Source organism: Hyperoodon ampullatus (assembly GCF_949752795.1).
Source record: "Hyperoodon ampullatus genome assembly, chromosome: 16".
Lineage (NCBI taxonomy): Eukaryota > Metazoa > Chordata > Mammalia > Artiodactyla > Ziphiidae > Hyperoodon > Hyperoodon ampullatus.
Window position 1 is genome coordinate 37,422,988 of NC_136929.1, and position 25,669 is coordinate 37,448,656.

The following is a 25,669-nucleotide window of genomic DNA, read 5'->3' on the forward strand; positions in this document are numbered from 1 at the left end:
TGTGGTAATTTCTTGCTTGACGTGCAGTTCCCAGAAATGGACATAATATTTCAAGACTGGGTATATCATTATTTTATGGAAGTATACAATGTTTTCTATTTTGTGTTCAACACTCCTCATCAAAGATTCTCAACTTTCTGGTGAATTTTCTAGGCAAACCTCACAAGTAACAATTTTATTTTAGAATATGACTGATTAATAGAGAAACAAATGAAAAATGAAGTAACTTTTTAATATCTAGTACAAGTTTCTATATGCTATCTACTGGGAAGTTCATATGCTTTTCCTCCTTTCCATTTACATAATCTCTCCTGATCATCTTTAGATTTGCTACTCATGTTTTATTTCATTCTCCAGAAATTCAGTGACATCTATAAATCTAGCAGATTTACTATTCACTTTAGAAACCTTATTAAAATAGTAAATAAAGATGGTTTCATAACAATTTTTAGAAACCCTTACATTCACAGCTTTCCACCTCTCTATTTCTGATCTAGAGACACTGACATTAATTCAATTTTTTATTCATTATCTATTGTTTCCTCTAATCTTTCATTTTTCAACATTGTTTAACTTTTCAAAAGCTTTTAAATGTTGTTAGTCTAATTTTTTTTCCATTTCTAAGAAAAAGTTAATAAACAACCAAAAAAGAGTGCAGACAGTTTCGCAGACCAGAGGGCAGGGGTAGCAGAACTGGCAGTGCTGGGGACGGGGATGGGGAGAGAGAATGAGCGGTAGGAGGTGGTCAGGGGTGGAGTTAGGATGGGGCGTGGCCCGTATTTGGGCAGGAGGCTAACGAGGTGGAGGTTAAGATCAGACGCAGGATCGGGTTTGGAGTCAAGGCTGCATCAGGGGTAAGGGGTTAGGTCAGTTTGAGGGCAGAGGATTTGGGGCTGGGGGTGCTCAGATGGTCCAGCACCATCCGGAAATCTGGTGGATCCTTGAGTCTGGGAGAAGTCTCACCTGGCACGGGTCGTAGTGCTCTCCCATGTTCTCCTCGTCACAGTGACAGTTCTCACATTCAGTGCATCGCTGGGGACCAGAGGAGCCTGGTTAGGCAGAAACGTTTGGGAGCCACCCGCCAGTCCTCCACCCTGCCCGCTGGATATATTCCCAACTTCTCAGCCTCATTACTTCTGACACTGAGCTCAGTATCTTCCTCCAACCTGCTTAACCTGCTTCCCACCCCCTCATTTCCTTATTGCAAGTCACCCCGATGTCCCCTTGTCACTGTGGGCTGGACCTTTGCGCACTCTCTTCACCCGCTCTCTTCCTATTCTCCCCATAGCCTGTCAGTCTCCAGTCCTGTCCCACCTCCCTCGGCTCTGCCTTGAACCTTCCTCCCTGTCCCCACATCTGAAAATGCAGCTCAGGCCTCACCCTCTCTTTCCTGGACCACTGTCCCAGGCTCCTCCCCAGCCTCCTGGCCTCCAGTCTGTCCCCCACTTGGCCCCAGAAGTGTCTTTGTTTACTCAGGCCCGTTGCTCAGGGTCCTCCCAAGGCGCACCAGAGCCCTGGAACAAACTTTAGGAACAGCTTGGTGGATGGAGCTGGGTTGCGGACATACATTGCAGAAGGAACAGTAGCCACACAGGGACCCTGGCTGGTAGTTCCCATACTCCTGGACATCCTGCTGATCTGTGGGGACAAGAGGGCAGCAGTGACCCAGGTTGACTCTGCTTCTCCCCACCCCCAACCAGTCAGATCACTAACCCATGTCCTCACCACTCTCCTCTTCAATAGAGGCACCTCCAGACACCTCCCTCCTGGCCAGTGGGCTGGGGATGATGGTGAAGGGAAGCTCATCTTCCTCCAGCCCCTCCTCCTCATCTTTTTCCTCCTGGTGGTCTTGGCTCAGTGGGACCCAAACCTCAGCCCTCTCTTCACTCCTCTCCTCCTTCTCTTCTTCCTCCTCCTCTTCTCTTCTTCCTCCTCCTCCTGGCTCAGGCTGAGGCCATGACCTTCCTCCTTTTCTTCCTCATCCTCCTCATCCAGGCTGCCACGATGGGTGCCTTCTCCTCCCTCCTCTGAACCTTCCTCATCTTCTTCATGGGAGCTGTGATCCTTTTCCTTCCCTTCCTCTTCCTCCTCAGAATCACTCTCCCTTAAATGGCTTCTATCCTTCACCCCTATGCGTTCTGGGGGCTGGTGGCTAATCTCTTCTTTGATGGACCCTCTGTGGCCAGTCCCAAATAAAAGAAAACAACAACAACAACAACAAAAATAGATACCTCCAATTATTAACCAAAGTGATCTCCATTTATAGTTTTCCTATCTTTTCATCAATATATACAATTCCATAAATCTTACCTTAATCTTACCTTTTATTGCATTGTACTAAGCAGAAATAAGTATGCAAATGAGAATAACTGGGCTATAATTAATAAAGTTATCCCAGATGCCTCTCTCAGGAATAAAATCAATTGGTCTTCTTAAAGGAATTATTTGTTAATTACATGGTACCACATTTTCATAATTTTATCCTGATACTTTTCTTCTGCATATTCTTGGTAATTCCCTATTTAATAGTCTCTAGTGTTTATTTAAAAATGCTTTCTTTCGGGCCTCCCTGGTGGCGCAGTGGTTGAGAGTCCGCCTGCCGATGCAGGGGATACGGGTTCGTGCCCCGGTCTGGGAGGATCCCATATGCCGCGGAGCGGCTGGGCCCGTGAGCCATGGCCGCTGAGCCTGCGCATCCGGAGCCTGTGCTCCGCAACGGGAGAGGCCACAACAGTGAGAGGCCCGCGTACCGCAAAAAAAAAAAAATAAATAAAATAAAAAAAAATAAAAAAAAAAAAATAAATAAAAATGCTTTCTTTCAAGTGTTTTACCACAATTATGAGAGACATTGCTATAAGATATATATTTTACATGGTGAGCAAAGAATGTCCAGCTCAATGGTTGATGACCATGGGCAGCTTCCTACTCCAGCCTACACACTTTCCTCTAAGTTTAGTGGCTAATAGTAGCCCCAGATTAGGGCATAACCCAATGTGTATACAGGAATATATGTCATTGAGCTTTTTGATGACCCTTGCAAATGGACATCCAGAACTGGATTTGATTTGCTTAACAAAAATGAAATGTCACAATTCTTCCACTTCTAGTGTCCCAGAGCAATTTATGTCCATTGTAAATGCACTTCTGATTGTTTTTGCCTTTTTCTATGATTTATTGTTATCTTATACTGATTTTGAAATTCACCATTTCCTCCAGGGAATAGAGATCAGGCTCTATAACTGAATAAGAACTGGATGCGATTTGAGCTTTTATAGTCCTCTAGAAGAGATGCATGTGAAGGTCTCATTATAATGATGGGCAGAATTCTAGAGAGTTAAGAATTCTAAGGTTGGTAAACTTTGCATTTTTTTAAGAAGAAAAATAAGGCTGTTTGCATGTGACTATTGGCCAAAGGCAGTGAAAATCATTTATTCTTACAAAGGGTACTCAAGGCACAAGTAGTTTGATATTTTCTCCTTTAAATATACCATAGTGCCTGCTGTATTTTCTAAGATGATAATGAATCACTTCTACATATATATACTTTTGAATTGAAATATCTCACACTTCAAGAAAGCCTAAAGGCAAGTAGTTTTGATGTTTGAAATTACCATGTTTTATAGGCTAACATATCATCAACTGATATATATATATATATATATATATATATATATATATATATATATATATATGTTATGTTAAAAATGTAAATATTAGTAAAAGATTCTTAGTTTCTCACACAGAGGTTTTCTCTCAACTTCCAGGAATATTATATTTGCTGTTACAGTTAAAAATCAGGGTTTATAAAATTAAGCTGACTACTGCAAGAGTTAATACTGGTAAAATTAAAATAATTTATAGGAATGAGAATCATAGTAGTTTGGTGGAAATGTCACTGACCAAAGATTAATTATTTGCTGAATGCCATCTTTAAACAAAATATAGTGAAGACTTCAACACCTTTTTAATCTACTTGCTTATACAGTCTCATCACTGGATACCATATTTGAATAGCAGACATAACGGAAACATTGAGAAAGAACAAAGGGGTCATTAAAATACATGTGAAAATGAGAACTAGGACACAAAATCCATTTAAATATCTGTATTCAGAACTGGAGGTTTTCTCTTATGTAGTATTTTGGTTTATGCAGTTGATTTCATTTAACAAACTTTTCCAAGTATTAAATATATATCTTAGGCACAGTTTAAGAGTTTCAATTATTTTTTAATGGAATAACTACTCTAGGAAATTGAAAATTTAGTGAGAAACTAATATGTAAAAAACTAATAATATAATTGAGTTGATTGCTACAGATTTGGAAGAAATTCTGTCTTAGAGAAATAGCCTAGGCTTTGAAGTAAGAATAAAATAATTTTGAATTCCTATTCTGCCACTAATAAGCAGTATGAATTTGTCATGACACTTACCTTCTCTAAATAAAATTATTCATCTGTGAAGTGAAGATGTAAGTTCGAAAATGCATGAAAAGGCTTACATGAGACATGACATTTGTAAAGTACTTGCAAAAGTAGGCACTCAATAAGTGTTTGCTATTGTGTTCAACAGTGAATCATTTTTCCTAAAGTGAAGGGAGTGGGAAAGCATGTTAGAAAGGCTTTAATGCTAAGATGCTGTTGGAACTTAACTTCAGAGGATGACTTTTATATGCTGTCTGCCATAAATAACATTTATTTGCTCTAAAATTGTATTTGCCCCAGAACCGATGACCCTTATTTTAAAAAAGGGGAGGAGGTACAGCATAAAGAAAATAAAAACTTACCATTACGTTCATTTAAAAATTTTAGTTAGATGATGTAGATCAACATATGATAACCAAGAGAAGCTTATTTAAAATACAAAGAGTGACATTGAATTAACTACTTTCAACATATCTAAATCCGATCACCTTTGAATCACAGATGCTTTTATTTTTTTTTATTTTTTTATTTTTTTTGCGGTACGCGGGCCTCTCACTGTTGTGGCCTCTCCCCGTTGCGGAGCGCAGGCTCAACGGCCATGGCTCACGGGCCCAGCTGCTCCGAGGCATGTGGGATCTTCCCAGACCAGGGCACGAACCCGTGTCCCCTGCATCGGCAGGCGGACTCTCAACCACTGCACCACCAGGGAAGCCCCACAGATGCTTTTAGATAAATCAATACTGACTTGATAAATTTGCTAGGGATCAGGACAACTTCAACTATGTTTTAACAGCTTTCTTGAAAGTATCCTTTGGTATATCTAATGAGTTGCCAGGAAGAGATTACTCAGGTTGAAAATAGGGAAATATTGTCAATTTCCAGGTTGAAAATAAGGAAAGTAAGTGACTGCAGCACTGCCACTTTGAAGACCTCTAAACCTATCAACCCTCTTATCATGTTGGGACCTTATTATTTTACCCTTTTCTATAGCAGCATGGAGAGAAATATTTGGAATAAAAACAGTGGTTGTCATAGTGGTTTTTGCAAAGAGGTTGAAAATGGGTGAAACTTTTTAAGGGTTTAAAGGATAAAAAAGAAATAGTGTAAAAGAATGACTAGGTCCTGATCCTTAGTTCCATCTTCTAATGTTGATAAGTATTGAAGTTTGCTGTGGGAATATTCAAGAGTGTTTACATTATTTACAAAATAATTTGTCAAACAGGTAATTACTAAGTGCCTATCAGGTGCCCAGGAGATAAAGAGCATCCAAAGGAAAAGAGGAAAACTCAACACACTCTGCTCACCTCGTAGAAATTAGTTTATTGGGTCAAAGGAAATGCATATTATGTACCGATAAATACGTATAGAGGGCGCTCAATGAAATAGACGACACAATGAGAAGAGCAGATGACTAAAGAAACTGATGGGGGCCAGTGATACAAGGGAAAAAGTCATTGTTAAGGCTGTAGGTTTTCTGGATGAAGAGATGCCCTACTTGAGAGTTCCTTGCCATGGAGGCATTAAGGAAATGAAGAAAGGGAAAATGACATGGGGGGGTAGAGAAGAAATCTGAGGGTAGGAGAAAAATAACTCTGATAGAGTTGAACTTTGAACTAAGTAAATACTTAAAATGTGCGTTCTTAAATAAGAAAAGACTGGGATACTTTTAATTGGCAGACTTGAGTCCCTCTCTGCCCTCCAATCATCCATCATTATTTGGTATAGAACAGTGGGTAATAATGTTTAGGGTTAGGGTTAAGGTTAGGGGTGACTATATTTAGATCAAATATGATTAATTTGTTCAACTGAAAATATTGAGTGAATTTGTGCCATCACTTCATGGGCACAGAGACACACATACAAGGTGCAAATGTTGGTCTCCTGTACCTTTCACAGCCCCTCTGTTCCTCTGGGTAGACAGAGTGGCTTTATGAAGTCTCTACACCAATGAAAAGAGAAGGCTGTCCACATGTGGCAATTCAGTTGAGCTGAGCAAAACTTCAGACTCAAAAGACATCAACTCCACTGAACCTTCAAGGGGCAATAGGCTAATATCAAAGAGTGGTAATCACACGAAAGAGATGAGAAGGACAAAGTAGTTTCTTGGCCATGTGGTTGTGAGTAGTAGTCACTCACATAGCAAAAGAGTGTTTATTCTCTGCACGGTCCATGCAACTGCCTGGAGCTGGAACTAGAGAGAAGCAGAGCTTGTTCACATGAAGCTGGCATAGACTTTTAAATGATGGTTCCGCTGGAGTTCACATCTAAGACCCCACAGACTTCGAGAGCTTAGCTCTCAAATCCAAGCTTCTGGAACTCAATTTTTGTTTCTCTCAAATTAATGCCTTTGAGATGAATATTAAAGCATGCTTTTAAATTTAAAATGTAAGTATTTTCTTTCTAGTTATCTGAACTTCTCCTCTCCCAGAGGCAGCAAAGGTGGAAAAATCAGAATTTCCCAGATTACAGAATACTCAGGTTATCTTGTGTATATAAATATACATATACATATAGAACAAATACTTGTTTATTATATTTATATCATAAACAATTATACCTATTATTGTTTTCTAGAAAACATTTCTAATTGTTGTTCCTTTATAAGAGTGTTCTATAAAAAACTCTTTGTTTCTTTTATTAACTGATAATACCTATTACCATATGAAATGTTCTCTGGAACCCTGAAATATATGTATTTTTAAGTAGACTATTTTAAACTTATTTGACAATGGAACCCATTTCTTGAGATCTATGTTTTATCTTCTCATAAGATCTGAGGAACTACTGATGGGAAATACTGTTAGATGGAACATATAAATCATATGAAACATAGAAATCAGCTTTTTAAGTGAGTTTTTCTTCTGTCTCCCATCACCTACCTCCACCTAACAGGTCTGAGAAGGCAGAAAAGCTATCTTATTCATCCTGTATTCTCAATATCTGACATGTTGTATAAACTATAGTTGGGCTCAATACCTGTTTGTTCAAATTTTCTTCAAAAAGTAGATGTATTTCTGGTAAAAATGTATCACCATTCCTTGCTAAAATACTGTACAGGTTTGAAATTTAGCTTTTATTATTACTGTTATGTTAGTATAGATTTGTATAAAGATGGAGAATAGTTAAGTAAAATATGTTAAAAAGCCTGTAACTACTTAATAAATATTTATTATCATCTTGTGATGGGTTGGACTCTTGTAGCTATGATGTGAAACTCAGAATTGGAATGGAACGTTTGACAGATTTGATTACATTTAGATTTAAACTGGTTCTTGAAAAAGATAGCATAATTAAAGTTGAAAGACAAACAAGAGACAAAAATAGTTGCATTGGACTTCCGTGGTGGCGCAGTGGTTAAGAATCCGCCTGCCAATGCAGAGGACACAGGTTCCATCCCTGGTCCCAGAAGATCCCACATGCTGTGGAGCAAATAAGCCCGTGCGCCACAACTACTGAGCCTGAGCTCTAAAGCCCATGCTCCTCAACAAGAGAAACCACCGCACTGAGAAGCCTGCCCACCGCAAGAAAGAGTAGCCCCAGCTAGCTGCAACTAGAGAAATCCTGCATGCAACAACAAAGACCCGACACAGCCAAAAATAAATTAAAAATTAAAAAAAAAAAGTTGCATTATCTGACAGTCTTACTTTTCAAAATGCATTATTATCTCCTATATTTCAGTAAGAAATATATAAATTTGTTAGAAAACAAAGTAACATAGACAGGCATCTACCAAAAATAAAAATACAAACAACAATATACATTGTTTAGAAGTCTCAAATCAACTAATGATTCAAATAAATGAAAAGTTAAAAATAACATTATCCTATCAGATTGATAAAAATTAAAAAGATTGATCACACTCAATGTCAGAAAGATTTTGAGTATATACTCTTGGTATATCTTTAAGCTAATATCTCCGGGGAAGGTGATTTGGAAATAGTTATCAACATATCATATGCATTTCCTTTGACCCAACAATCTCAGTTTTAGATAATTATCTATAGGGATACAAAATAAATGAAGACATATGTATTGTGATGGCCAACATACCTTAGAGTTTTAGGAAAAAAATAAGTATATGGGAATGATTAAATTTCTAGAGTGTTCCCATCAATACTGATAATGTTGATTTCTAAGTATTTACATACAAAGATGTCTTTTAAAATAGATAAAATAGATATAAATATGTAATGCTTATTTATCTGTGTGTACTAGAGGGGTGGGAGTGAGGTTGGGGGCAGGGGGAGCCTGAGAGGGTCTTGAAGTGACAGGTGAAGTGAGGTAATATGAAAAAGACCAGTTGAGAGGAGAGATTCATCCTCTACCTCAGCAGTCCCCAACCATTTTGGTACCAGGGACCAGTTTCGTGGAAGACAATTTTTCCACGGACTGGGGTTGGGGGGTGGTTCAGGATGATTCAAGTGTATTACATTTATTTTGCACTTTATTTCTATTATTATTACACTGTAATATATAATGAAATAAGTATACAACTCACCATAATGCAGGATCAGTGGGAGTCCTGAGTTTGTTTTCACTTGCCACTCACAAGTAGGGTTTTGATATGAGTCTGCAAGCAATTAATTTATTATGGACTCTGTGCAGTCAAACCTCTCTGCTAATGATAATCTGTATTTACAGCCACTCCCCAGTGCTAGCATCACTGCCTCAGCTCCACCTTAGATTATCAGGCATTAGATTCTCATAAGAAACATGCAACCTAAATACCTTGCATGCGCAGTTCACAGTAGGGTTCGAGCTCCTGTGAGAATCTAATGCCGCTGCTGATCTGACATGAGGTGGACCTCAGGCAGTAATGCGAGCGATGGGGAGTGGCTGTAAATACAGATGAAGCTTCGCTTGCCTGCCACTCACCTCCTGCTGTGCGGCCTATTTTCTAACAGGCCAGGGACCAGTAGTGGTCCATGGCCCAGGGGCTGGGGACCCCTGCTTTATATTATACTGTTTTTTAAGATTTCCCTTTGCCCTCAGGGATTTGTATAGCTTTATAATTTAAGAAGCTATTGCAACTCCGAAAAACATTTCATATATGAATGCCAGAGTTTGGTGGGGGAGAGTATTAAAAGTAAGATTAATTTAAAATGGGATTTAATCATTAATGTGAATAGATCACAACTCTTTTGGTATGGCACTAAATAAAACAATTGTGTTACTAACCTGGACTCATTAAAAGGTTTACAATGTACTTGCTTAAGTTACATGGGAAACTATTTCTCAGCCATTGAAAACATTGTATTAGGAGTTTGAATTTAAAAGGGTTATATAAATTTAAGATACAAAGTGTTAAATGAAGACAGTGCAGCCTAACAGTATCAGAATTGCAAACAGCAAGTATAATTCATACTGATAACATTTTGAAATATAAAAGAAATGAAAATATTATTGAAACAAAATCAATAAAAATGGCCACAATTGGAAAACTGCAAACTCCACCTAATTAAATACTCAATGTATGTGATCTTTTTTTAAGAATACATTATTTGAGTTGGAAATACCTCTATGAATCTCATAAAGTATGAAGTCTTAATAATAAAGCATATTTTAAAGAAAGATTACGTAATTTTTTCATGTAGATTTAATTTCCTCCATTCTTTTTTAGAGCCTTTAAAAAAGATTTTCAGAGAAAAATAAACTATTTTCTTGCTGGGTGATTGAGACTTCATAAAAGGTTAACAGAATGCTAGAACCTGATCATTGCATATATTTATTTCACTTCCCTCAGGAAGCTGAGTTTGATTAAGTAGATAATTCTGTGTTGCAAGAGAAATGCATGTGGTGTATCTGTGCAGTAACTTTAAAAGCCAGATGAGAATGCCCTCAAACTAATTTGAAAACCACTACAACTCCAATAGGAGATTTTTTTCTAACTTGTGGAGGGAGAGAGAGAAGAGGAAGGAAAAAGAACGGAGAAGCACAGAGGGCATGGAGGTAGGCAGTGGAGTTCAGTACCAGAGGTGTAATTGGGTCGTTGGGTGTTCCCCAGGAAATGCAGAAGTGGGAGTGGGGGACGGGGAGGAAGATGGAAAGCATTATAAACGTTAGCATCCAAGACAAATCGATGAATTTGAGTCCAATCAAAACATAGAGCACAGGGCTTCCCTGGTGACTCAGTGCTTGAGAGTCCGCCTGCCGATGCAGGGAACACGGGCTCGTGCCCCGGTCCGGGAAGATCCCACATACCACGGAGCAGCTGATCCCGTGAGCCATGGCCGCTGAGCCTGCACGTCCGGAGCCTGTGCTCCACAACGGGAGAGGCCCGTGTACTGCAAACAAACAAACAAACAAAAAACATAGAGCACATAATCCAGCAGGTTCGTATTTGGTGGTCGGAGTCCCTTTACCATGATGACGCTCAGAATCAGGCCAATGACAGTATTTAGTTCTTCTGATGTTCTATGAATTAAGGCCTATTCCAACCAAAAAGGGATGAGGAGCCTAGCACATCAGGACGAGGCTTCAGGATGTCTGCCAAGCAGGCTGGGATTCTGCACAGGTGTGGGAACCTGAGGGGCACTGAAGGGAAAACCAGAAAGGTGGGATAGGGCTGGGCCAGTGGAGGTGGACACAGTGGTGCAGGCCGAAACCCTAGGGAGTTCGTGCTCAGGCCTTGCCCTGTCATTGAGGATTCCTGGAGAATTCTCCGGTAGGTTGCTGGTCTCACCTATTAGTGGACTGGGCTCCCAATCTACTCCAGGTAATGCTATTGACTGAGGATACGTGGGCTGCCTGCAGCGGCTCAGGACTGAAGTAGCATTTCAGAGCTTGGGGAGGTCTTTCTGTTTGGTTTGCTTTTTGTTTGGTCTTGCTTTTGTCGCTCTGTTTTCTTTGTTATTTGTTTTCCCATATATGAGCAATGATTATGTTTAGGCTTTTCAAGACTGTGCAAAAGCCCTAGCAACTAAGATGGCAGAAAATAAATCCTCTTTATTAAGGCTCTTTCTCAAATGGCTTTGCAGACATAGACACGTACCTAGCCGTGAATTCATTTGTTCAATTACAAGTGACCCTCTTTCTTTTAATGTTTAATATCTGCCGTAAAGTGGGGAAAACTGTCTTTATACTCAGATACTGCGACTAAAGGCTATTTTTTTTCTGCCTAAAAACAACCTGGATATCACTCTCTTCATCCTGGATGCACAATAGTCAGGCAGATGAGCAGGCAGCCATGACAGAGCCGTGAGAGGTGCCGGTTTCAAAGTGTTTTCTGTGAGTCACGCATTCTACATGCAAAATGGCAGAGGAAATTAGATGTGCTGAATTTATCTCATTAAGGCAGAAATAATCAGATGACTGGAGGCTGTTCTAAGTGCAACCAGCAGAGGGGATGCTGTATTCAGATAAATGCGAATTAAGCACCCCATTTCTGGGATATATTTCTAAATGTAATATAGGGTGAGTGTTGGGGGAGGACATTTTTTTCCAGATAAGGGAATGATTGCATGTTTGTTTTAACTCCTTCAAAAATCTGCCTCACAATGACAAAGAAATGAAATGGGGCAAAAGCCACAGGAGTGAGGAGCACAGAAAGTTGCACGTAGATGTGGAATTGCAATCCATTTACAGAAAGTCACAAAACAAAGAAAGCATGTTTCTAAAGTGAAGGAAGCTGTAGTTCAGGATACAGAAAATTTAGGGCAGAACCTAGAAGAATCCCAGACTCACAACAAGTTTAGGAATAAGTAAAACTGTGTCTGACTTCAGGTTTTGCCAGCTGATGTGTGAGAGAACCCTGAAATCTCAGTCTTACCATTTCAGGCTCGTTCCTTAGTGGGTGCTCCTGACCAGGGGTTGGGTTTCCAAGGCCTGGGTCCTGGAACCTATCTACTTCCATCATGGGCTTCAGCCATCATCAAAATGTAGATTCAAAATTAACCCAAACCGGGCTTCCCTGGTGGCGCAGTGGTTGAGAGTCCGCCTGCCGATGCAGGGGAAACGGGTTCGTGCCCCGGTCTGGGAAGATCCCACATGCCGCGGAGCGGCTGGGCCCGTGAGCCATGGCCGCTGGGTCTGTGCGTCCGGAGCCTGTGCTCCGCAACGGGAGAGGCCACAACAGTGGGAGGCCCACATACCGCAAAAAAAAAAAAAAAAAAAAAAAAAAAAAAATTAACCCAAACCAAGAAGTAACTAGTACACTCAGAGCAATTTGAGAAAATTTACATTCAAGAAAAAAAAACAGGATACTATAAAAAAGAATCCCTCAGAGAATGTGAAGGAACATAGAAATTTGAAAATATGATTGTTTGGAAATTTTCAAAAGATGATAGTAAAAGAAAATGAGGGGGAAGGAAATCTCTTCTCTACTGCAATAAAAGACATCTAATGAAGGAAAAAAATGTTAATAGTATTAGAAAATTCCCATTTTTGCAACATGTAATGTAATTATTAATTGAGAGATACAGGTCAAAGATCATAAATGGATGTCAGAATCATTTGATATCAGTTTGTTATGTATTAGAATATTGGAATGGAGCCAATGCATTGTCCCACAGATCATTTACTTATTGAAAGAAGAGGAAAACCTCTACAATGATAAAGATTACAGTTACTTTCTGCATAAAATGACCATATTTCACATCATGAATAATGAAATTATGTCTCCTGGTGTGATTAAATATGAAGAACACAACATCATCTATGAAATCATATTGCCCAGAAAACTCAGCTTTAATCAAGACTTAGTCCTGTGCTAAACATTATGGCAGCCACCAGACACGTGGCTATTGAGAACATGAATCGTGCCATAAGTGTAAATTATACACCAAATTTCATAGATATAGTACTTTTGAAACAAGGTAAAATATATTAACAAATATTACTAACATTTTTATGTTGGTTACATGGTGAAATGTGTTTTAGATATATTGGGTTGAATAAAATGTCTTATTAAAATAATTTCACCTTAGGTTTTTTTTTTATTTTTTAAAAGTGGTTATTGAAATATTTAAAATTATGTATGTTGTCCAAATTATATTTTCACTGCACAGCACGGCTTTAGATCTAACTCCCAGTTTACAAAAATACAGGTCACAGAGAATCAGGTTAATGACCCCAAGAAGAAACAAGCAAATACAGATTGTGGAATAGTCCACTGTACAAGCGCCCTAAAGTGTCAATGAAAAAAAAAAATGAGAAAGTGTTTTAAACAAGGAGGTTAAAGAGGTATAACAATAAAGGCAATGTGAACATAAATTAGATTGGATTGTATTTAGAAGAGCCATTTGTGAATGGCTATAAACTTCTTTCTGAGAATGAGAAGAAGAAATTGAATAATAAACTAGATATTAGATGATGTTATGGAATTATTATTACTTTTTAAAGTGTGATAATGATACTGTGATTATGGAGGAGACTGTCCTTATTCTTAGGAGATGCATTCTGAGTAATTTTGCAATGACAGTTCTGTATCTTACAGATGTTTGAGCAAATGTTGTGAGAAAGAGATCAAGAAAATTGGACAAGATACTAAAAATTGATGAATTTACATAGAGGATGGTACTATTTTTCTACACATAACATTTTTCTTATCAATAGGCAAGGGTCCAAAGCTTAGAGTACAGAAAGGTGGCCAACATTTTCACATTGTCTGTTCCTCTATGGTATACTATTTTCTTCCATATGTATTTCTTACTTTGATTAAAAAATATGGTATGTAAATGTGTAATATACAATAACATAAAAATATCAGAAGTCTCCACTGGAAAAAAAAAACTATTATTCTTATGTCCATTGATATTGATTTAATTCCTTCCTTTCCCACCAGAAATCATTTACAGTTGAAACACCAGATGCAAAACGGTGATAGTTATGCCAGTCAGCATTCCATAAATGTCATTAATATTGTAATTTTTTCTCACATAACTGTAAAACAATAATCGAATAAAATTGTATTGGACTCTATCCTGGATATTCATCGCAATTAAACCATCAAATTATGAAAAGAAAAATTACTTTTATCCTCACTTGTCATAGATTTTCCCTTCAACTAGGCATCTGGACAGCTTTACAGCAACTTCGCAGAACTACATTTTAATGCTATGTATCTGTCCTATTTGACTTGATTTGAAATTTACTCTCCTCTTTGTCTTCCTAATAACAGAATTAATAATCTCCAGCAGTTTAAGTGTAGATCTAACATAAAGATTATACTGAAATAAAGTCCTAGTCATCTCAAAAAATTGCAAATACACATCGCATGGTTACAAGTGGTACAAAGTACAGTGTCTGACAGATTTCATTAGCAACCAATCTGGAATTCAAGGAGCATATAAAAATAAATTTCAGTAAGCACCATTTGTATAATTTTTAGCGATATGCATATATATGATAGCCACTTAACTTTAAAATGGATGTTTTTCTTTTTGTCTTCACCAACTTTTGACAATGGAAACTTCATAAGTGTTAAGGCACAATTATTTCTAATTAAATGGGCAACCTAGCAAGGTATCTCTCTCTTTTTATACCTTTTTAGATAAGGAGTACCCCACAGAGTCTCAGACACTATTGATGAATGAGTAACTCCTCAAAAAGCGGACATTAGAAATCAGCACAATGAGTAAGTTAATGAAACAGGACTGAAAAATGTTCATGTTAAAACCAACACAAAAGAGGAAAGAAAGGAAGAAATAACAAGAATAGGCAATTCTATCACTTTTCTTAAAGAAACATTTGTTGTAAGGTGTATACATGATATATTGACATCATTGTATTGCTGGTTTTTCTAGCTATTGACTCTAATATATTTTCTGCAAGGACATGACTAGAATTCTGATATTATAATCAGCGTATTAAATAGCAAAAAGTAAATTACTACCTGGCAAACGTGAGTAAACAACTTAATAAAAATTTCATTCAAATAATATATTTGACCATGTATTAGTATTTATACTTGAAATCATAGCAAAAATATGGTTTACTGGTTCAAGGTTTCAACTAAGTTAATTTCATGAAAGATAGAAAATAACTTGTGAGGTTTATGAAATTTATAAAATAAAATTTATAGCATAAATCCATACATTTAACACTTTTAGACATTTTAGTTTTAATATTCATTGCAAAAAAAGTCCTCTAGATGGCAGTGTTTACCACAGTTAGAAATTATTTTAGCTTTTAAAATGATTCTCAAATGAGTCAAATAGTATAGAGTTAAAAATTCATTTTTCTAGTAATCAGTATTTCTTCAGCATTTTTGTTTTGCTCTGAATGAATGTTTAACCTAATTCAGCAAGTTTTTGCTCACTTATTAGGTTATTATTGCAATTTAATGTGCAAATTTCCAGGAACAATTAAATTGACCCAAAAACTTTAGAATAAACATGTGTGATCAGTATCCTTTGGAGGAATTAAAATAAGTTGTTGAGACTATTGTAACCAGGATGAAAGAAATCTTAGCAACTAACCAGATGAATTACATTATTCTTTTTTTTTTCAAGCTTGTATGTAATTGCAGATATGGATAGATTTATCTATACTTTTGGGACTTACAGTCTCATAACCAAGGGAGGTTTTCATCTTCTATTTGAAGTAATTGCAGTTTTAACTTTTTGACTTGATGAACAACCCAAATAAGTCACAGATATATCACAGAATCTAGGGCAATCTTATTTTGACAGAGAACTTGAGAGTGGGGTAGATATTTTTTATTTTATTATGAAATGGTAGAAATAATGATTTAAAAATCTGAAATTAACTTTTATACTGGATATATTACATACTAGTATAAAACCAGTAAAAATGTCTCATTAAGAATCTTACATTTTGAAAACAAAGATGGACAGAAATGGCCAAGATTAGGTCCAATGGTTGGTTTATAGATTTGCTGTGCCTTCTATAAAAATTGAAAATTTGTCACTAATGGTTGGAAGAGAGATTTGTTTTTTCCAGATTTCAATTAGTGTTCCAGAGACATAATTTATAACATATTTTGTCCATTTTTCTGAAGGTCATTGAATGAGCTCCAGTAATATTTTAACTCTTGGTTTGGCTATTAAGAGATGTAATTAGAAATAAATTTGGTGAAACTAATCATAATATATAAAAATGCAAATGCTACACATCTGTTTTCCCCAACTTTGGCACTACAGCCAGTTTCGGCCAGATAATAATTTGGGTTGTGCGTGATTGAGCGTGTGTGTGTGTGTGTGTGTGTGTGTGTGTGTGTGTGTTGGGGTAAGTGGGGGAGGGGCATTTCTATGCATTGAAGACATCTGGCATCATCCCTGGCTTCTACCTCACTACAGGGTCTCTTAATGGGTAAAATCACCTCAAGCTGAAAACCACTAATGCAAACATTTGATTGTTTTTCACTCTTCTTATTCTCCCTTACAATTATAACAAGTAAATCATGTTAGCATAGTTCATATTTTAGTCCTTCATAGGATAAGTTAATCAGGAATAGAGTCAAGCAAAACTACCAAGTTGCTGTGGTTAGTTCTTATATTAGTTAGGACTCTTGGTTATTAAAGCTAATAGCTCTTAAGAAGCAGTGGTGGGGATATAATCGGACATCAACAATGAACTGGAATCAATTAATTAACGACCATAAGTGGTTCTCCATCTCTTGTTCCTTCTGTGCATCATCTTCATTTTTATAACTCTTTTCCCTCATCTTTCCTTTGGGTTTCTCGTCTATGTAATGAAAACTACTGTTTCTAATTACTCTTGAGTATACATCACTTCCTGTTCAGAAAGTAATTAGATTGATCTTGGAGTATCTCTGTGGTAGAACTAGGTTCTGTGATAAATGGGTTCATTGGTCCATCTTGAATTTAGTATGTTCATAAACATAATCAAGTGTTGTCAAATGGAATGTCAATTTCTGGCAGAGTAGGAGGAGTCCACACCATGTGACTATAGCTGCTTTGCTTTTCATGTGTATGGAATATGGGGAAAAGCATTTCAAAAAAGTAGGAAACCTTTGTGAGCTTGGGAGTCCACACATGTATCCTATCACATCCTTGTTGACACCTCATATACTCATTCAGTGGCCTGGTACCCTCACAATGCTCAGTAAATGCCCAAAATGCTCCTGCTCTGTTCCGTGCAGCCTGCCTTCCCCCAAAGGGGACCAGGCTCTGAACAGCTTCTTCCTCACTCCCAGCGAGTTAAAGTAAAACAAAAATTTAGCTCAAGATATCTAATCTCTGTGGGGAAGAAAACAAACTAAATCAAATTAGTACATGAGTGATATGTAAATTTCCTGTGCCCCTGAACAACACTTGTGTCAAAAGTATGCTTGGTAACAGAATTAATCCCTGCATGGTACAGTGGTAGATATAGACCTTTTCCAATGCTCTTTTTGTTTTGTTTTTCTGTGAGCCATGACACTATCTATTTAAAATGTCTTTTAGGTCCTTGCTACTTAAAATGTGGTCCACAGATCAGGAGCATCAGAATGTCCTGGGAACATGATAGAAATGCAGGACCTCAGTATACACCCCAGATCCAGTATATCAGAACCTGCATTTTAATTTAGCAAGATCTCTGGGTAATTTGTATTCACATATAATTTAAGAAACACAGAGCAGGTTAATTTATTGTTATTTGACACATGAGTAGAAGGCAACTTTAGTATAATACTTGGTTGATGATAATAAACTCAGTAAACATTCTGGAACAATATGAAGATTAGACACAACTAAATGCTAGTGTATTTACGTATATTATCAAGAACTTGCTATTGAGCCTTAGAACTATTGATTAATGTGATAAGCAAAAAAAATTTTAAGTCTAAAATATAAAGGAGAGCTATTGTGATGAGAATTATCAAAGTAGAAAGGACTCACAGTATAATATTCCTCACTGCAAACAAACGAGACTTAAGAGCCCTCAGCTGAATTATGCTTGAAATATAGCTATTTGAATATTTCTGTGCTGAGCCTATAGGATGGTTTTTAAAATATAGTAGGGATTTTTAGGCATTTTTACATAGTGTGGTCTTTAAATTAGATTTTTGAATGAATTAATGAATAGATTTATGACACTAAATTTGTCCCATATGTGTTTTATAATCTTTTCATGTAATTCTCACTTTCCACTTTTTCCTATGAATTGTGGTGTTTACCTAAAGTGTTACCTGATCTTTAGGGTCTACTTATCTATTGTAATACACCAAAAAGTCAGCCTACTTCCATAATGAGGGACAAATATTACTGGAAGATAATTAATCTTTTGTTTCATTACTCTTCCAGTATAGCTGTAAAAGACACTCACATTGGTATAGTTGTTACTTCTACAAACTAAACAATGAATGCAATTAGGCCTTAGATATACTGATATTGCAATCAAACATGGGGGCAATTCACTCCCCAGAATCAACACATTACATAAATATCTTTGTGACATAAAGAAATGTTTATAATCATTTCAAAATTGTAAGGGGTAAAATTTTTTTCTAACTAGTCTTTCTTGTAAACGCCACATATAATGTTTCTTGTAACATGCTATTTTTAAAAATAAATCTCTCTTATGATGACCCCATTCCATACAGCCAAGAAGTTTCTTCGAGGCTCTTTTAATCCATTCTGAAAATTCACCAATCTGTTTGAGGCTGACATACAGTCAATTCATAAGCATAGGATAGAAAAGATGATGTGCATTTTAGCATCTTTTAAGGACTATATTAGTGTGTACTACAAAATAAGATTTTCATTTAAGAAAAAACATTATTTTAAAGAATTATATATATACACACACACACAAACACACAATTTTTGTAAGCAGAGTGATATTGACTTATATCCCAAGCAAAGCATATCACTGTCTTGTAAAGGCTGAGCAAGCCCTATCTCCATTATTTGGGTGTCATCAGTGATATAGAGGCTGCAGGAGTCAAGGGAATATGCATGGTCTCCCTGACTCATCCTAATTCAGTTCAAGGGGCACTGTCGGTTGAATTTGGTCCCTGTGAGGAGACTATATGAGAAAAATGAGGCTTATCCATCCTGCCCTATATTTGTAAGTCTATTTATATGCACATTATATAACAAATTGGGCTCCTAGAAGAATATTATGGGAGCTTATTTTTTTTTTTAAAGAGGACAGGGAAAATAGGCGTAAAAGAAATATATGCATGAAGAAATTGGGGGGAGGGGAACAAGGAATGAAAGTGACTAGAATGATGTTGTTTCAAGTAATATAAACTCCTATTTTTAACAACATACTCCTATGATAAGAAATAGTACTACTAAAAGAGAATTTTTAAATTTGCACTATATTTTAACTTGAAATAGTTCTAATATCTGTGAAAAATAATTTCCCAATTATCTTTGGGCAAATGCATTTGTGCTTAAAACATGTTCTTATCTCAACATTTTTCTATCTCTATTTTTAGTGTAAATAGAGGTGCTTTCAAATAATGTGCATGTTATATTCAGACATTTATCATTTATATAAATATGAATTTATCATACTTGGTATTCTAATTGAACAAGTCTTACAAAAATAAATATCAGACACAAGAGTAGGAAGTTTTGTATATTTCCCTTGAAATTACATGATTTTAAAATGATCAAATTATTTAAACTTATATTTATTCTCTCTTTACTATCGTTAAACCAGTTTTTCATGTTTCCTAAGTGATTGCTTGAGCCCTACGTGTAATGGGGAAACCATTTGTTATGAGAGCTATGTCTATATGAAGTCTTAAAAAACCAATAATGAAATCTGAAAATTCAATATTTTCTTTATTTATATAGTAATCATGATAAAATAGTGGCACTGGAAAATGTCAGTTTATATTGTAGTAACTGTTAGAGCTACAAGCCTGACATCTATAATCATTGTCAGTGACCAAAAATATAGCAAATTGGGATAAATTTAGTTCAGTCATTCAAATAGAGTGAAGCATCTTGTCACCTGCTTTCCTTTGTCATTTGAATACCTTGGTCTAAGTTTTCCTTAAAAGAAAAGAAAAAAAAAAAAAAAGGTGTTCAAAGAAAAGAGCCAATAGTAGAGCAAAAGAATGATTCAAGGAGCTTATTACACTTTGGCAGTTTGCAGCTTTAAAAGGTGTTAATTTTCTTTTTGTGGTGTTAAAATTCTGCATTGTCATTTTCTAAACAGTGGTAACACAAATAACCCTTAGCATTTTTCACACGATTCCCGCCCTACCCCCAGGATATACAGTACAATAGTCTAGCCTCTTCCGAGAAATGGGAACAATAAAACCTGCTGTGATATAAAAGTCCCTGTGATTGATTGATTAATGTCGGTTAGCCACAATAAAACATCTGGATTAAAGGAACTTTTGAAGTACAGGGCACAATAGAACTTTATTTTATTTTATCATATCATTTTATTTTATTTTATTATTTTATTTTTACCTTTGATTGGAATATAGAACTAGTACATTAGAGTTGAAAATTTTAGTCTTGAAATCCTTGAGGAGGTCGTTTGATCATTCCAAATACCACAGTCTGTGTCATTTATGGAAAATGTAACATGAAAAAGCCTTTATGATCTCTGTGTGAAATGTAATTTTTAAATGCTGAGTGGTAACTAGAAAATCATAGGTGAAAATCCAATTAACAAACTGAACTGCGTAGTAATTCAGGTTATTAAATGCCATTACATGGAAATTATTATTTAAATATATAAACAACATTAAATTCTTGCAATATAAAATAATTTTACTAACTCAATATCTCTTTCTGCATAAATCTGTAATAGTATTTTAGTCTTCACTTAGCTGGCCGAAGGTGATTTAGCTTCACAAGTATCCCATGACCTATATAACTGGCAGAGAACACAAAGGTAATTTTACTACAGCCTGGATGGCATAATTCTTAAAGTACTAATCAGGTGCAACACATGTGAGAACATGATAATTCCTTGCTGTAGAAAACATGCATTGACAAAGATGTATAAAGGCTAATTGAAGAGATCTAATTGGAAACTAACATATATACAGGAAGATGTATATGGAAATCATATAATTGAGAATCTAACATTTTATTAAATTCATGAAAGAAAAAAAAGTGATTAAAATGCAGCAAAAAAACCAATAGATGTTCCCCTACGAAAACTAAAATTAATGAATATTATCATTTCCCTAATTCATAATTATGCAGATATACCTTTTAAAAAAATTAGGAGAGGTGGATTGTGAGCAGCTCTCAATATGCAAATGTTTTATATTGTGGTTTGGGCAGAAGCCTCAAGTTAACGATTGCAGAGGGTTAGGAAAACGACCCTTCATATTTAATTTTCTTCCAGGAATATTAATAAGATCTCTAATAATAGTTCTCATTCGAGAGTTTAGCAGTTGAAATATAATAGGGCAAACAAGCTTCAACTATTCTAGCTTTAAGGGGTAAAACTATTATGATTAAAGAATCCCACTAATTTATACATGCCAAATAAACACCCATAAGATGGAATGCACTGAAGTCAGTGGCTCTATTTCTATCTTATACTCAACGGCCTTTGAAAGGAATCTACATGTGCTTCGTTTTGGGGCTTTGACCTGTGGTTTCTGTTAATTGAAGTCTCATGGTCATAAATGTTTATAATGTGATGATATTTTTCTCTTCCTTAACTTTCATCTGTGTTCATACTAAGATTTCATTTATAAGCATAGGATAATAATCGGTCGTGACTACAAGCAAAGCTACCCCTTAGCAAACAGAAACAATTACACTTAGTCATAATGTTAATTATGGCTAAGCTATGTGTTGTGACTTTGAAATGACTACGGTATGATTAGAATAAGAGTGTGAGATAACTGATGCTTACAAAATGAACTGGAAAGTGGCAGTGCTGCTATGTTTATTGTAAATGTATCAGAATGATGCTTCATTTACTATTTAAAACTAGTTCAGAGCATAAAATATGTGGCAATTGGAACAATGCACTAACTTTAATTGTAGATTTTGTGAATGGCAAAATGATCATTCACTGTGGTAAAATAAAAGAATCTTCCTTTAACTCACTCGCATTATTGTATGAGGTAATATTTTTCTTTTGACTTTTTAGCTACTTAAGCAGTCCTTTTTATTCTTAAATGTTGTATATTCTAATCATACAAAATACTACCATAAGAGTTGTTTAGCCATTTTAAAACAGTATCAACCTATGGTCTGCTAGAAACCTGTTTTATATTTCACATAGAAGGGATTCATGTGTTTTACAGTGGGCTTCGAGGCACTGCACTTTTACTGTGTATATTCACCTGAGGAAAAGTTCGAAAAAAATCCTTACATTTCCATAGATGTGGAAAAATTGCAATGTCAAATGAATTGGTTAAATAATGAAATTATTTATACAATATCTAAGTTTGGTAGGTTTGCTTAGTGAATTTTTTTTTACTTTTAAATATCTAAAAATAAGTGTTCATATTTAAAAAGGAAAGCCATTGTATTCAAAAACAAAAGGTGTTCCTGAACACGCCATCACAGTGCATAACTACATGAAAGAGCCTTCAAGGCATCTTCAGCCCAATACAGAATGGGAAACACGGAGGTTTAAAATAGATGCCCTTTATCCTCCCTGTAAGTTAGAACAAGTTATTCAATCATGCATTAAGACCTTCTCAGACAACCTTTATAGGTCATGCAAAAAATATATATTATTTTTTTGTTGTTGTTCCAAGTGAACTGTTACTATTATTAATGCTTCTAACTTTACTCAGGCATCTGGCGTCGTAGGTACAACCCATAAAACAAACCTTCGTGGTTTACTGATTTTAAAAGATCAATCAAATACAGATAGTGCTTTCGGGGCCAATATTTAAGGAAAAAGGGTAATCCTTTCGAGTGTCATTCTATCCGGCTCTTGCATGAAAATGAGAAACGCGTGAGGATACTCGACGGAACAGGAGTCAGAGAAATGAATTGCACAGGGAAAGACAAGTACTACATGTCAAGTTGGAATCAGCAGAAAGTGTAAGGGGAAAGGAAACGTTCCACAGCTTGGGGAGCAGCTGGACAGGACTCCTTCCAGCCTCTCCCGAGCAAAGTTTGCAGTTAGGTGAGGTGAAGCGGCTTTTGCCGCAGCCGCGCGTTCGGGCGAGCTCGGGTTCACAGATTCTGGGCGCGGCGGGAGCAAAAGTGCAAGGACAGCCTGGATCGGCCGCCGCGGCCCGTCCTGCTACTGGAGACAAGACTTCGCCCCGCTAAGCAGACTGGCCTAGGGCTGACTAGGGTGACTAGGGGATCCCAGAGGCTGTCATTTTCCCTTTCTCCCGGCAGCTTCCGTCACCCTGCACGGAAGGAGGGCTCAAATTAATTTTCTTTCCGGTCTTGATTGAGATTCGAATACCCTCTGTCCCGACCTTTCCTATCCGCCCTCTCTGCCCTTCTGCCAATGTCCTCGCCAGCAAAAGCCTCTAGCTGCGGCACCGGGAATGTAGCCCGTTTAACGCGCTCCGGGGATCTGCTGGGCCCTGCTCTCCTCCGAGGGCCGACAGTATGTCTTGGACCCCAGGTGGACTCTCCCATCTGTGCATTTTGGTCCCTCCATTTAGCAAAGAGAAGTGTGGAACGTGCGCCGGCAGCGAGCCGCCTCGGCAACCCCCAACCGCCCGCAACGGTGCCAGAGGCTGCCGTATCCGCGCCCGCACTCCCGGCCGGCCTCCCGCGTTCCCTGCTCGTGAGACCGCCGGGTCTCGGCCTCTCGCTGCCCTGTGCCGTCCGGAGCAGCCGCCAGCCCCTCAGCACTCGTGAGAGCCGCGTCCGCGGGGGCCTGGGGAGCGTCGCCTTTTCCCTCCCGGGCCGGACCCTGCTGGGCATGCTCAGTGCACCTCCTGGAACCCGGCTCTTCCGGGGCCAGGATCGGGTCTCCGGGTTTTCGCGGCTGCCGAAGGGGAGCTGGGGAGGAGAGGCTGGCAGATAGTCAGCGCCTTGTTCCACGCCCAGCTGCGGCCGCCCGCACCGCAAGATACGGGCCAATCAGGGGCCGGGGGCGGGGCTTAGACCGTCACTCCCTCCCTCTGGGTTATTGAGAGTTCTATCAAGAAATTCAGTTCAGAGAGAGAAGAGAGAGAAGGAGAGAGGGGCAGAGGAGAAGGGAGAGAGGGAGAGCATGCCAGACGGGAAGGAGCGCCCTAGAGTCTCCGAAGCACGAAAGAGATAACCAATTAGGAATTTTTCGGGCAACTGTCACCCACCCCGAGAGCAGCCAGAGACTCACCATCACCCCAACTCTGACGTTTCCTACAAGAAGTTAGAGACTTAAGCAGTATTGACATCGGAGGGAAATGGTATGTTTGATGCTGTGGAAAATACCCCTGAGCTGAAGAAGTGCAACTGGATGTTGTGTGTGCGTTAAATACCAGACGAGCTCAGACCCCGTGGGTAATAGAGACGAAATGTGGAGAGAATGAGTAACGACAAATCTGTGAATTTGTTCTCTGGAGTTGCTAATTTGCCAGCCCGAAGCAACACATTTTACAAGGAAGAAACGTTTTGCTGCTTCTGATTTCTCCCCAAACTGGTGCTACCAGATGCATGGCTTTCTATGTATTGGAACAGCTCATTTCTAACTGCAGCATACCGGGAAAGGGGAAAGGTTGAGGCAACTAACGTAAGTGTAAAGTTTCGCATGCACAATTGTAAATTTTGTGTTTAGATATGTCCTCGGTGTAGACGAGGGATGTTTGTAGCTGGGTAGACGGTTGGGGCAGAGCTCACCTACTAGGCTGTATCTGCATCCCTACCTGCATCACTCTGCCGGAACTAATCGCGGGCATCAGCTACCGTGCAGCCTAATGCAGATAAGATTAGAGCCTGGGTACTGACCTGTTCTACTCGAGTAGGTAGCTGTCTGGAGCCTTGCACCCGTTTAAATTGCAGTTAGGAGGGCATCTAAGCAGAAGGCTTTTTACCTGCGTTATTGAGTTGCAGTATTTACGTGTGGCAGATGTTACTAATACTACAACCGGAGATGGGGTTAAGAAACTGCGTTTTTTTCCCCCTCTTTTATGCTCAGTAGAAAATATTGTGCTGTTACATGGAAGTGTTAGCTGCGTTTCACTTATATCTTGGCACTCTCTTCCACCTCTAGAATAAGGAATCCTATGTTATTATATATATTCTAAAAGTTTTAATGTGTTTCTTAATTCTAATGGTGATAATTTGGCAACATGGAGAAATGAGAGCAAGGTCTGGGTAAGAAACTGAAGGTCTTGGTATTGTGCTTTTAGGCAATGAGGTTATACAGTGGCCAGAGACTTGCTTCTGAGGCTGCAGCAGCATGTCCGGATGCTTGCTTCCCAGTAAAATTGTATTTAGAA

At 37.8% G+C, this 25,669-nt stretch overlaps 1 pseudogene across 1 annotated transcript; it reads right to left on the minus strand.

Moving 5' to 3' along the window:
• Positions 1–597: 597 nt before the first annotated feature.
• On the minus strand, positions 598–12,274 carry LOC307064900 (annotated as a pseudogene). Its single transcript has 6 exons — positions 12,191–12,274; positions 10,723–10,850; positions 1,714–2,176; positions 1,568–1,638; positions 964–1,032; positions 598–702 (listed from the first exon to the last, which is right to left on the minus strand). The product of its transcript is annotated as an uncharacterized misc_RNA (transcript).
• Positions 12,275–25,669: the final 13,395 nt, after the last annotated feature.